This window comes from Amphiura filiformis, chromosome 11 (genome assembly GCF_039555335.1).
Source record: "Amphiura filiformis chromosome 11, Afil_fr2py, whole genome shotgun sequence".
Classification (NCBI taxonomy): Eukaryota; Metazoa; Echinodermata; class Ophiuroidea; order Amphilepidida; family Amphiuridae; genus Amphiura; species Amphiura filiformis.
In genome coordinates, this window is record NC_092638.1 from 64,724,994 (window position 1) to 64,738,694 (window position 13,701).

Genomic DNA, 13,701 nt, shown 5'->3' on the forward strand with positions numbered 1-13,701 from the left:
AATTTTACAAATTTTGTCAACTTCATTCAATTTAACACTTCATGAATCATGATCGATGCCTTTCAATCATTAAGCCAAGGCCCTTCACAATTGATTCCGAGTTTACTGGTCAAGATTTTAAAAATAGGACGAGGTGACTTTTAATTATTAATTATCTATTATTTTCTTTATACCACAACCAACTATCAAACCAGTTTGACGGGAGTCGGCATTTTATTTAATTATTGTACGTACATGAATGGTTAGGCCAAATAAAAAATAAAACATGTTTCACGTCCCCTCCCGCTTCCTTTTTTGAGATTTCTTCAATTTTATTTTTATTTTTTTAAATTCAGTTATAACTTTTCAAAAAATATGTCTAGGAAGTAGAGATGCTTTCTATAGCCTTGCTAATATACAAGAAACACTTTTATAAGGTTTTGTGATAGTTAGAGGGGGCCTATCTCTCAGAACAACAAATAAAAAGAGGCCTCCTCCTTTTTCCAGGCATTATTGTATACGCTAAAACAGATCTAATTATGGGTATTAACAGCGATTTTGCGATAAAAAATAAAAAATAAAAAGCCCCCTCTTCCTCCTTTTTTTCAAAAACCCGGACGTGAAACATGTTTTTTATTTTACTTGGCCTTACTTTTACACCTCCGCTTCCGCCTCCTTCTCCACCCTCTCAGGTGCAGTTATACTTTTGTTTATTCATCATTAGGCCCTTCAGCACTTGATTATTAGTTTTCTGTTTATCGCTTCAGCGTCCAAAATTGAAAATCTCAAAATAATTAATTATTTTATTTTTATATTTCTATTTTCTCCTTTAAAATAACTTTCAACTACTTCTACTTGTCATTTTCTGACTTTAATAATATCAACTATAATGATGAATGAAAGAAGAGTACAACTCCACCTTCACTTTAAATTTATAAAATCAAATATTGTTGTGAAATAATTAAAGGAGGATTTTGTGATCCTAGCATCCTCTTTTTATGACATTTTTCAGTAGATATCCATGAAAAAAGCTTATTTCCAAAATTTCAGTTGATTCTGATTTTTCGCTTATGAGTTATGCATGATTATGTGTATTACACTGCTCCATAGACAATGTGTTGTAATTTCGTTCTGGTGCACCAGAACGAAATTCAAATTTGGCGATATTTTTGCTAAACGAATTAATCTGCAAGAAATATTTGGTACATAAACATTATGTAGCCAGAGGTATCCAGTGGTGTAAAAATCTCAACTTTTTTTGGGAAAAGTGGGGGGATGAGGCTGTGGATCACAAAATGCCCCTTTAAATGCCTGCTCTAGTCAAAACAAGTCAATAGTTGCTTGTAATTGTTCAAACTAAATAAAGAAAATGAAAGATAATTAATAATTAAAAGTCACCTTGTCCCTTTTTCAAAATCTTAAACAGGAAACTAATAATCAAGTGCGCGGTTAGCGCCTTATTGTTGATTTATGATTCATGTTAGAAAGTAGCAAGTAAAAGTCATTAAAAGTTATTTAAAGGAGAAAATCCAAAATAAAAATAAAATAATTAAATATTTTGCAATTTTCAATTTTGGATGCAGGCGGTTAACAGTAAACTAAGAATTTAGTGTGAAGGGCCTAATCATCATTGTATGGTATCATACTTATGATACTATGATGATTCTCCCTGGAAAACTGATCACTCGGTCGGGGTTGTTCTCCGTTCCATCCAGTGCACACAATACCCATAATTTCTCACTCACGTAGACCTGTCAAAAGGGATCCCCTCGCGAAATCGCTATAGGTTTGTAGGGCCTTTCAGTTCCAGCAGACCTTCCATTTGTAAGGAGCTCTATATGTAGCTCTGGAACTCCTCGGAGAGTCTCCTGAAAACTATCTATCAAGCTCCTCGTTTCTTGAAAATATCATGGGTTTTTTTTTTTCAATGCTGGACATTATAAATTGAGCTCCTAGTTGAGCTCCATAAAGTTGTTATCTGATTTAAAATAGAGCTTTACCAGTTTCCAGAAATGAAAGTCTCCAGCCAATTTTCTCTAGAAAACACCAATTTGCTTTTGTAAGTTTATTCCTCTGATAAGAAAACAGAACTTTTTCAATTGTTTCACCAAGACAAGAGGTACGCAGTATTTATTGTATAAAAAACCAAAAACATAATGTATGATCGTGAGTGACTTCTTACCGACCAAGAGAATAAATAAGGACCGGTATTGTAATTTGTAAAACTCGCCTAAAGCTCGTTATACTTTATGGTAAATAATATATGATCACCACCGCCTGACTGTCACAGATTCATTCATCAATCATGCTAATTGTTTGCTATGGTCTATGGATGCAGCTACTTTAATACTTTTGCAGGCAGCTTAAAACGAGTATATTAATTTGTCATTTACATTGAAGTATCAGTATCACACTACACAAAGAACCCTGACAAAGAACATGCATGAGCTTTACTTCCTTTTTACAGGCTCCCGGTTTTATAGTCATGATCAATGTGATATTTCTGTGTACAAAAAAAAATCATTCAATTAAATGATGATTTCTTGTGAAATTTGCCATTCTGAACTTGCTCTACATGTAGAAGTCAAGTCACAAATTTGCTCACCGATTAGGTTCACATTTGAGGCTAGAGAGTAGAGATCATTGCATTCAAAATTGAGTCGGATTCACTGAAGCATGACACCACTCACACCGCAGCCGATCGTGATGGCAACAAGTGGGTGTTTGTTTAAATTAGTTTATTTTATATTATTCATTGTTCAGTGGTGTTACACAGCAGTTTGCTTGGCAAGAAGTACTAATACCATAATACAGTACTAATTTCTACTAGTATGATGTTGTCTTTTGCAGACTTGCTGGTCCAGTGATAAGTCCTTTTACCATTATGATGCGTCTACTGTGATCTACAGCAGCAGTCAAAACACTACTATGAAGGGCCTACTTTTGTACACCTTCTCAGCACAGAAGGTTCTCTTCAAGAGTCCAACGTGAGGCAACCAAGGAGCTATATTTACATGTTTGTGTGACCATGGTAAATACATGGTCGCATGTCATAAGTTGGGTATGCTAAAAGGGTGGAGGGATTACACTTTTCTGAAAATTGCGATACAAATTTGACTGGCTTTCCGTAACCCCATATCCTACAGCAGTGGTTGATACCTCATTTTAAGCCTAATATTATACTCTTTCAGTCTACTGAAGCATATAATTATACATTATTCAGTAAAAAATCACATCAGTTGAAATGAAAAATGCCAGGGGTGGAGGAGCAGGCGGATGTGGAGCAGGCCGATGCGGGAGTGTGCAATAGGCCCTATGTGAAAATTCACATGTCAGCATGTCAAAACTACTGGTTACTTTTGTCAAATATAGGGAGGGTATGATGTATTGACAGCTTTGAATGTTGAATTTGTACAATTAAAACAATTACTGACTACTTAAGGTGGTACTACACCCCTGATAAATTTTGTGACTAATTTTGCATTTTTCTCAAAAAGTAACTACACACTGGTAACAAAAGTTATATGTATATTATAGGGGCAAGGAATCCAATTACTTAACTGAAATTTCAGTGATTCAAGACAAGGGGTCATTATATATGTTAAGAAATGAGGTATGTTCTAGCGGTGCCTCTTTTCTTATCATAAATAATGTACCGCTTGTCTTGAGTCACTGAAATTCCAGTGTAGTAACTGGATTCTTGACCTCTAATATACATGACTTTTGTTACCAGTGTGATATTATTTTTGAGAAAACGCATAAAAATAGTCTAAATTTATTAAGGTGTGTAGTACCACCTTAAGGGTTATATGTTCCATTTTTTTCATTTTTAATGAAATCCTAGTTGAATTTCAGTAATTTTAGCAATATGCTAATGTTCATTTCTCTTCTTGATATTCATTTCCTCAATAATAGAATAACCATCTTGCTAATTACTCGTAAAAAGGTCATTGACCTTCACAATGTAATTAACTTACGTACAATTATTTTAAAAAGTTCATTTGAAGCATTAATGTATTCAGAACATATCCTCCAAATCTGATGACATTCTTGCATAAAATAAAAAATTTACAGTCATTTTTGTAATTGAGGTCCGATTTGAGAAAAACGCATTTGAAAATTGAGATTTACATAGACACCTGTGTATTAATTAATTACTAATTAAGTATTATCTCAAAAATTAAGCATGTGTTAAGGTTAAAAATGGTGTTAATTATTAGAGATTGTCAATATATACAACATATCCAAAAACACATTTTTTGTCATTTTTGACCATGTAATGGAAATTGTACCCAACTTATGACATGCGACCACATACCAGTATTTCGGTGTGTTTTTTTTCAGTTTCTTCATTTATTATCCCGCCTGAATGACATTGTTAGATGTAAATCACCTTCCCATGTGTTGTATACAAGTCATTCCGACAGGATAATAAAAGAAGTGGAAATACAAGTGTAATTATATTCAAAAAGGTTTGAAAATCACAGACAACTGATTATGTAGCAGGAAACACTTTGATTTTTAACAATGTTATGTTGCCCCATTAAAAATCAAGACAAATCACAAATGCGGTATGCCTCTAAAATTACAGTTCTACTGTATAATGTAGGCATCAAACTTACATGTATATAATATTATCAGAACAGACATCAAATTTATAATCTGAAATGTTCTGAACTGATAATGTAATAAACACTTTAAAAATGTGTACATTTAATACATGTTAATGATTTCTAAAATACATTTTGTCATATTCAGTTTTTTAGTGGCTTCCAGCATGCAGGCTTTTTAGTTGACCTTTTCATTGTTTCTCAGCTGATCTATTTCTGAATTAAATTTGCTGAAAAGTTAAAATTGTAATTTTGCATGTACGTGGAGGAGGATCAGGAGGAGGAGGATCAGGAGGAGCAAATTTAATAAAAGTGACACCCAGGGGTCATATGATGCAAGAGGTCTATTTCTTTTTTCACATTTTTACAATTCACTTTAAACTGCATGGTACTATTACACCATACAATCATATTCCAGGTAATTTAATTTGCTTTGAGAAGCAATTTTGCATATTCCTTGGTTCCTTGGTTCATTTGCAGCCAGAAAATGTTACTTTTATATATGTTGGGTATAATATGTGAAAGATATTCATATCTAAACGAAAAAACATGCAATTTTCATCTCGCTGAAAACATGTATGATGTAACGACACCGGCCCAACTCAAAACGCATGTGGTCATTTTCAAAATAAATGTTGTGAACGTCAAAAACTAAACATTTAAAGTGTATAAATCTGATCTTACCATACTGCTTCCCCAACTTGTTTCCATTCAAAAAAGTTTTATATACTTTGGACTTAAACTTTGGAAATAATGAAGTTGGAAAAGGGGCATGTTCTCTTCCATTACTCTGCCCTTAAAGCCATATTTTCGTAATTGTACAATATTTTGGAAAAAACCTTTAACACAGTCAATAAGTAATACAGAACTAAACATGATGTTATGTTAATTTTTCAATTAATCCACAAATATTTGGATTTAATTCACTAGGTACCGGTAATGTGTGTAAATTCCAAATGCACAAGACATTTTAGGGAGACCCTGCACAAACGCTAAAGGGTTACCTTCCAGTGCAAGTGCGAATGTACGAACGAACGAGCAAACTGAAGGACACAAGTACTGCTTGAGCTGGCTTTGTCATTGAAAATACCAGGAAACAAGTCACATTTATGATGAATTAATTATTCATTCAGACTTGATTTGAAAAAGGGCTGTTATAAAAGTCTGCATGTGGGTGAAGTTAAAGCAACAATGTTTGATTTGCATAAAGCTTATTAGATTCATATTTAAATGTTAGTTTTCACTAATCACATTGTCCCTTTAAGTTTCGAGCCAAACAAATGAGGTAAAACAAAGAAAATTGCTATTTCATTCTATAAGGGCCAATTCTGTACGTGTATTATAGCTCACCAACCTTATTAGATTATGAGGCATGAGCATTTATCTTTCACTTCCGTAGTCCACTCTTGGGCACTACATGAAAACATAACAAATCAAGAGTAAATATATGTCTGAATTAATATCCAAAAAGTTCCCACGTTTTACTTGGCACATTTAGGAGTTATTTGGGGTTAAAAATGTGTTTTTTGTGATTTTTTTCATTTTTAAAAATAAATATATATTTTATTGATTTAAAAAATATGTCATTATATCAACCTAGTTAAAAAAAACAAAAAAGTTAATGATGGTGAATGGCTGTGAGCTATAGTTTTTGATCTATGGCCCTTTCAAATTCTTTCAATTTAACCCTAAATAACTCCTAAATGTGCCAAGTAAAACGTGGGAACTTTTTGGATATCAATTTAGACATATCTTTACTGTTGATTTGTTGTGTTTTCATGTAACTAATGTAGGGCCTTAGAGATGCATGCCATACATGTAGTATATATAAAACCATGCCTAACTCAATTTAGCAACAAAATTGAGCATTTGCACCATGTCTTGAATTGGTTGATGATTGTATTCATATCTATAAATTTAAGCAGACTTAGGGTAAAGGCAAACATTCTAAATTTCTTTTTTTTAATTGACAGATGATCAGTGCCATACAAGCTATGGAGAAGCATTCCGCATTACATTGGATTGGGGAAAGGGAGACAAGACAAAGTCTATTATCATCATCAAAGAGGTTAGTACACTTGGGAACATCTCAAACAGTGCATGTACAGTTAAATGCAATTTTGTGTGATATACACATAAAATACACTGTAAAATATGCACAATAAATGCGCATGTATGCGCCGCATCTTACAAGTTGAATCCACACAGAGCACCGAAACTTCTGACAATCACACAAGATGCTAACTACTGCTTGTCCAAGATTTTTTTTATATATAAACAATAGTATACAATGGGCAAAATCCCTAAAATGAACACCATATTGAGGTTTTTTTTAGCTAGTTATTTGCTATGCAATATTTCTTCACAAAAGTGTTACTATAAAATTCTCCAATAAAGTGTTACCATTTCAATGTGACCCATGGGCCTCATGGAAGGACAGAGGATACCTTTTAAAACATCCACTGAATGAGTAATCCAGGCAAAAGAAGAAATAAAACAAACAAAACAAAAACTATCTTTGCACGTGTCAAATCAGAAAGTGATCACTTAGACATGGACCAAACTGTGAATCAGGTGTCCTACTCTGCTCTTCCCTCTTCTCTGCTTTCCCTTTTCTTTGCCCACTCTATCCTTCCACTATACAAGTTAATATCATTTGCTCTGAAGTCTTAAAAGTCAATGTATTTAAAATATAATGTTGCAAGATAATAACAAAGAGATCTATTTAATTCATATAACATGGTTTTGCAAAATATTTAGGCTACAAATGAATTAAAATGATTCCTTTTGTGTTTTTATGACAGAATGTGTCAAATATCAACGCTGCATTGAAGAGTGGCGAGCTGCCTCATCTTGTAATATTCAACAAAACCAACTACATTGTAGGAGATGGTGTGAACATACAGTGTACGGATAGCTCTGCAGGTGCCTTTCTCCAACTGATTGCCTTGTAAATGTAAAATTGCCTTGTAAATATCAAATTGATAATATAAATCTAGTTAACTGGAAATCTAGACAAAAAATAGTAAGTCCAGTTGACTATATTTAAATTATCAATTTGATATCTTGTATTATGTGTTTCAATTTGAGTACCCGCAAATTTACTCTCAATTATTAGGGCTTGTCCAAACACTTCTTACACCTGAGCTGTATGTAGGCAAGAGGTCTACCAAGTACGAGAAGTACCTGCAACCTGTTGTGTACTGCTGGGGACAGGGGAGTGATAACCCTCTGAAAAAATCAACATTGAACTTGAATAGCCTTGTGTGCATTTTTTGACTGAATTTTGACGTCATCCTTGGTTTAACACGTAATCACAAAATGTCTCAAATAATTCCAAAAGTGTATGTATGTTATCAAGCACTATTTTATCAGTCTAAATCTGTTGAGGTTTGACAGTGAATCTCATTGTAAGCAGTGTTGTTAATTTACCGGTAAATTAAAAAATGGCGTTAAATTAGCGGTAAAAAATGGTAAAATAAGTAAATTAAGTTAATTATAAAAAAGTTAAAATGAACCAAAAAATCAAATTCTTTTCATATTAAGAGCTACATATATATACTTGAACACAGTCCTGTTTTGTTGAATATACCTTTCCAGATGAAAATCAGCTTCATAAATAAAGCTGAAGTTGTAAGAAGTGGCAATGGTAATTTTTTCATTCATTTTGAATCCAAAATTATTTATTTTCATGTGAAAATGTATACATTGCACTGGAAAATATATTTTGTGCATTTTTTCTGTAACAGGGCCAATAGAGCTAAAAACGCACCTCGGCTCGGCGTCCAACGTCCAGGCAGTGTTGCCAATCATATTGTTTATGCTATTGGCTGTTGCTGCATTAAATGACTGTCGGCCACCATCGTCTGGTTTCAACTTGCATATCTTATTTGGCTGATGTATACATGAACAACCTGAATGTTGTGTTATTTTGAATCTACTCAAATATGTCAGTACATTTCTGTGTGAATGTGGGTTAGCACTGTATTGCCCAGACATTTTCATTTTTAAAAGGTTGAATATATCAACTAGAATTATACCTGATTAGATACAAAACTGCTAAATGAGGTGTGTGAATATCCAATACTCTGTATACACCAATATTTGTGTTACAGGGTGTGTTGGTGTTCGCGTGTGCTAGGGGGAGGGTGGTAAATTTTCACATGTCTGACTGGTAGAGGTCACTGAGCAGTCATGTGTACATCCATATTGGGAGGGTGCGCTTGTCAGCTGTTGCATGTGTCTCTTCTCATGTGTTGGCTGGGGGTAGATGCCACCTCGTCCCAGGTGCGGTTCTCTTTGATTAGTCCCCGGGCCACCTGGTTTGGGAATGTTGTCTGTATTCCTAGGCCATGTGGCTTGGGGATGGTTTGGAGTGGCCTCCGCACAACATGGGTCTAGTGCTTGTTCCTGACTGGAATGAGGGGCATGTGTGGTGGCTGACGGGTGCATCCTTGTGATGCGGATGTACACATATTGTGTTTAAATAGTGCAATAGTATATGTGACCCATTACATCGAAACAGACCACTTCGCGGCTAGCTTCATTGGCAGATAACAATGAAAGAAGATGGAAAAATATAAAGAAAATAAAAAGAATTCATAGCTTGTTTTGCCTCATAAAACATTTTTACTGTATCTGATTTCAACAAGGAAGGTGTCATTTTCAAGCTAAAAAGCAGCAGTTTATCCTAGTGTTTAAATCTCCATTTTCATTTCTGTCGCAAGGTGGTCTGTTTCGATGTGATGGGTCACATATATCTTATATGTAATTGCCCAATGGGTTGGAGGAGTCACACCTCTTGGTGACAGTGTCTTGATGCTTCTGACTCTTCCAGGCTAGCCCATTGGGTCTATTTAATTTTGTTTCCTTATGTAAAATTGTATAATTACTTTGCTTTTTGATGTATTTTAGCTGAATTTGTAAAATAAAATAAAATAAAAAATAGTCATACTCCACTAACAGTTCACTTTCAAATTATATAAAATAAGTGCATGATTTCAACCATAGAACTTTTTCATGCAATTTGCCATTACAATGGTGCAAAAAGTAGAAATTCAAAAAAATTGAGGGCGTTGCTATAGAGCAAATCACACATGGCTTTAATATTAATGTCTTTAAAGCTGGAATACGCTGAGAATAAACCAGGAATAACATCCATGGTTCAAATATATGTTTAGGGCATATGATAAAAACACTATAGATGAACCAGGGAAGATGCGAAAAAGAAACATTACAACTGTCCAGGATAAGGGAATAATTAAATAATTATTTGGACTTTAAAATGTCAAAACATTGTGTGTTGTAATCTTTGAAGTTGGGCACACATACATGTACTGATTTAGGCTGTGTTAACCTTAAGAAATACTGGGTGGTGTTTTTTTTGTAACTTAACTGTTCATGCAAGATATATTTTCTACATTTCAAAAAGTGTACCAAAAGAAATGTTGAGTTTCCAGTGTTTCTGAAAATAATATATTATACTGGTATATAAACTATAAAAAGCCTGATTTTTTTATGGTCTCAAAATCAATGTTTTTACCCCCCCCCCCCTAGTATTTTTTGGATTACTTCTCCATTTACATTAACAATTGTAAACATCTCAAAGAAAGTAACTTCCCCTTAAATAATGGCCATTATTCAAAAGCGGGCTATTGTATTACATCTGTAAAATATGTTGGAAGCAGAATTTATTCCTCGCATTTTGACACCTCATTTGATACGATAGCCCAGAAAACAATAAAACACCGGTCAATTTAATGTAGTGAGGTCCAGATTTGAAAATTGCACTTACAACAATGCAAAACACATCAGATATCATTACACAGATTTCCTTCCATTATACTGAATACAAATCAATAGAATTTACTGCAACTTTCAATCATATCTTGGGTTACATTGATTTAAATGTACGCTGTGACATCAATATTTAGATAACTGCTACATGAGGTGTCAAAATGCGCAGAAATAAATGCATTTACAGATTTGTAATACAGTTGCCCATTTTTGAGAAATGGCCATTATTTAAAGGGGGGTTAGTTACTTTTTTGAGCTGTTTATATATTTACTATAGCTTGTATGAATAATTAAGAAGTTTTGGCAATTATGGTATTTATAGACTTGCCAAAACATTATAAAAACTATTTAGCAATAATCATTTATCACTCTGTAACATGTTTAGAAGGTAAACAATGTGTAAATTGCTAAACATTTGTGTTTAAATGTCATCCATCAATAAACATATTTATGTATTAAAATGTTTAATAAGTCATATAGAAAGAAATAATGTGTTCAAATAAGTGTTTAAGTCCTAAACATTTTTTTTACAATGAATGTTGTTGACACTGAAATAGCTAAATTGAAGTTATTGAAGTGTTTAGAGTATATACCAATGTATGTACTTTGTACACATGTGTTTAATTTCAACTGTATTTTAAACATTGTGTTTAGTATTGGTAAAGTAAATACCTTGCTGTATTTAAAAAATGTTACAGCCTGATAAACACTTGCATGTGTTTAATTAATAAATGCAATGTGTGTTTATATCAATAAACAAAGTGTTGACCACTTAAACAGAATGTTTGGTTTAGTGTCTATTTGTGTCTGAGTATGGTGTTTATTATATTAAACATGTTTAATCCTGCAACACTAAATGTGTTTATCCATTGCGCAGAGTGTGTAGGTTGTAAACACACTCGGAGGTTGTAAACACATTTGTGTTTAAAAGGTGTTACACCTACAAATCTGGGGTGTTTAAATAAGTGTTTAAAACCTAAACGTTTTGATTTACATTGTAGGTGTGGTGTTTGCTAGAAGTATAGAAATATGATGTGCATGTATAAAAGGCTAAAAGCTATAGTTTAAAACGAAATCAATGCCCCTATATATCGCACTATTGTCATCACTTTGTAAACATGTTTAAATGTGGAACATGTTTGAGTATGAGGGATAATTTTTATAGCCCTTCGAATGAATGAAAAAAGAAACAAACATGGTTTTCCTATTCTTTCTGCCTTCAAACAGATAATTAGCCCGATTTTATATGAAAAGAAAGGAAGAAAAAACAAATGAAGGAAAGAAAATCAGTTCAAAGCTGTTTGATATATTGGCCTATTATACAAAAACACCCAAAATGCAAGCTAAAATGGACACAGCAATGGTTTGTGGAATTAGATTGAAAGAAAGTCACTGAAAGAGAGAAAACAAAATAAGAAAGAAATATATTTTATTTTTAATTTTGATGCAGAAAGTCATCCCCTTTACAAAGATCGTTAATAATTATCTATGAAATGGATACTAGGCAAAAAAAAAAAAAACCGACCCACTTTCTATGCTTCCAAATCTGGGTATTTGATATACCTAGATATGGAAGACCTATATAAACGCGCGTGAATAGGAAAAATAACGAGTTATTTATATGAAGCTTAAAATTAACCAGGGAGTTTGTGGAAAAAATGTCTGAAATAATGTGTAAATTTAGATTTAAAAAGTCCCCAAATGGGCTGAAGATAACCTAAAAGCCTAAGTGTGGAAATTTTGACTTTATAAAAGAAGGAATTCGGGCAAAAGAAGAAAAGGTGGCATCTCTGATATTTGAAATTACTGGGAAATACTTACATTTAAATTACTAGTATGGCAATACTTTATATTTTAGAAATACCGTATAGTTAATTTGTTCGTGTTTCTGACAGATTTTCATAATTTCATATCAAATAATTTCAACACATTTTTAAAAATGCCACTCATCCAAAACAGATTTAATTAAATTTATATTTCCTTAATCTGTGAGATGTGTTTGTGACAAGAGTTTACACAGTAAAAGTCAAAACATTATTTCACTATGAATAAAAATATTACAATATTAAAAGAAAGTGACTGAAAGAGAGAAAACAAATAAGAAAGAAATATATTTTATTTTCAATTTGAAAAGAAAGTCATCCCATTTACAAAGAACTTTTTAAATTATCTAATAAATGGATGCTATTAATAATTATACAGTCTACAGCCTGACCATGCACACGCATAAAACCGACTCACTTCTATGCTTCCAAATCTGAGTATTTGATATACCCAGATATGGAAGACCTATGAGCACGCGTGAATAGGAAAAATAAGTTACTAGTATTATTATTAAATTAAACCAGGGAGGTAAATAATATGTTAACTGCGTGGGCTTTTGCATTTGCCCACCCAGTAAATTATTTTGCCCACCCAGTAAATTCAACTTGCCCATTGCCCAAAAGTGCCCACCCAGTAAATTATTTTGCCCACACCATACAATAATTATCATAAAACTAGTACCGTGATGCATTTCTTTAAATCAACTTGCATTTTGAAAGTGATAATGAATAATGAAAGTGATGTATATATAATTTAGTTTAATATAAAAATTGGCAAAATAAACATTTCAATAGAGGAAATATATGATAAAAATTATAATTCAGGGTTGGCCATATGTTGCCAAATACTATAGTTAATTCATTAAACGAAGAGCTCTGTTGCAAAAGCCCTTGCATCCACCGTTGGCTGAAATTAAGTTATTGGCATGACATTATAGTGTGGGCAAAAATACACATTTTGGTGGTTGTTTGATCTTCATACCACCTTCCCTTCTGGTGATATCATATATTTCCCGTTTGGGAAATCCTTAGGGGATTTCCGGAAATCTGTACTTAAAATGAATATAAAATTTTAGGAAAATAATTTTGATGTATAATAGTAGCCTTGAATGTTCTTTAACTATTATAACCAAAAGGAACTGTTTTGGGGTCACTATGTTTGAAAAAAATCATTGTAATTAACCAAAGTTGTAGTTTCGGAAATGCTCAAACATGGCATTTTGCCGGAATTAATTAAAAATTCATAAGTAAATGAGATATTTCAATTTTTCTTTTGATTTTGAAAGCATTATAGTCAAGTTACATAATGTAGTGCAAACAAATGGGCACAAATTTGATTGCAAAGATAAAAAAAAACCGATCCACTTCTATGCTTCCAAATCTGGGTATTTGATATACCCAGATATGGAAGACCTTAGATGTGCGCGCGTGAGCAGGAAAAATAACGAGTTAGGCCTATATGAAGTTTAAAATGAAATGTATATAGGCCTATA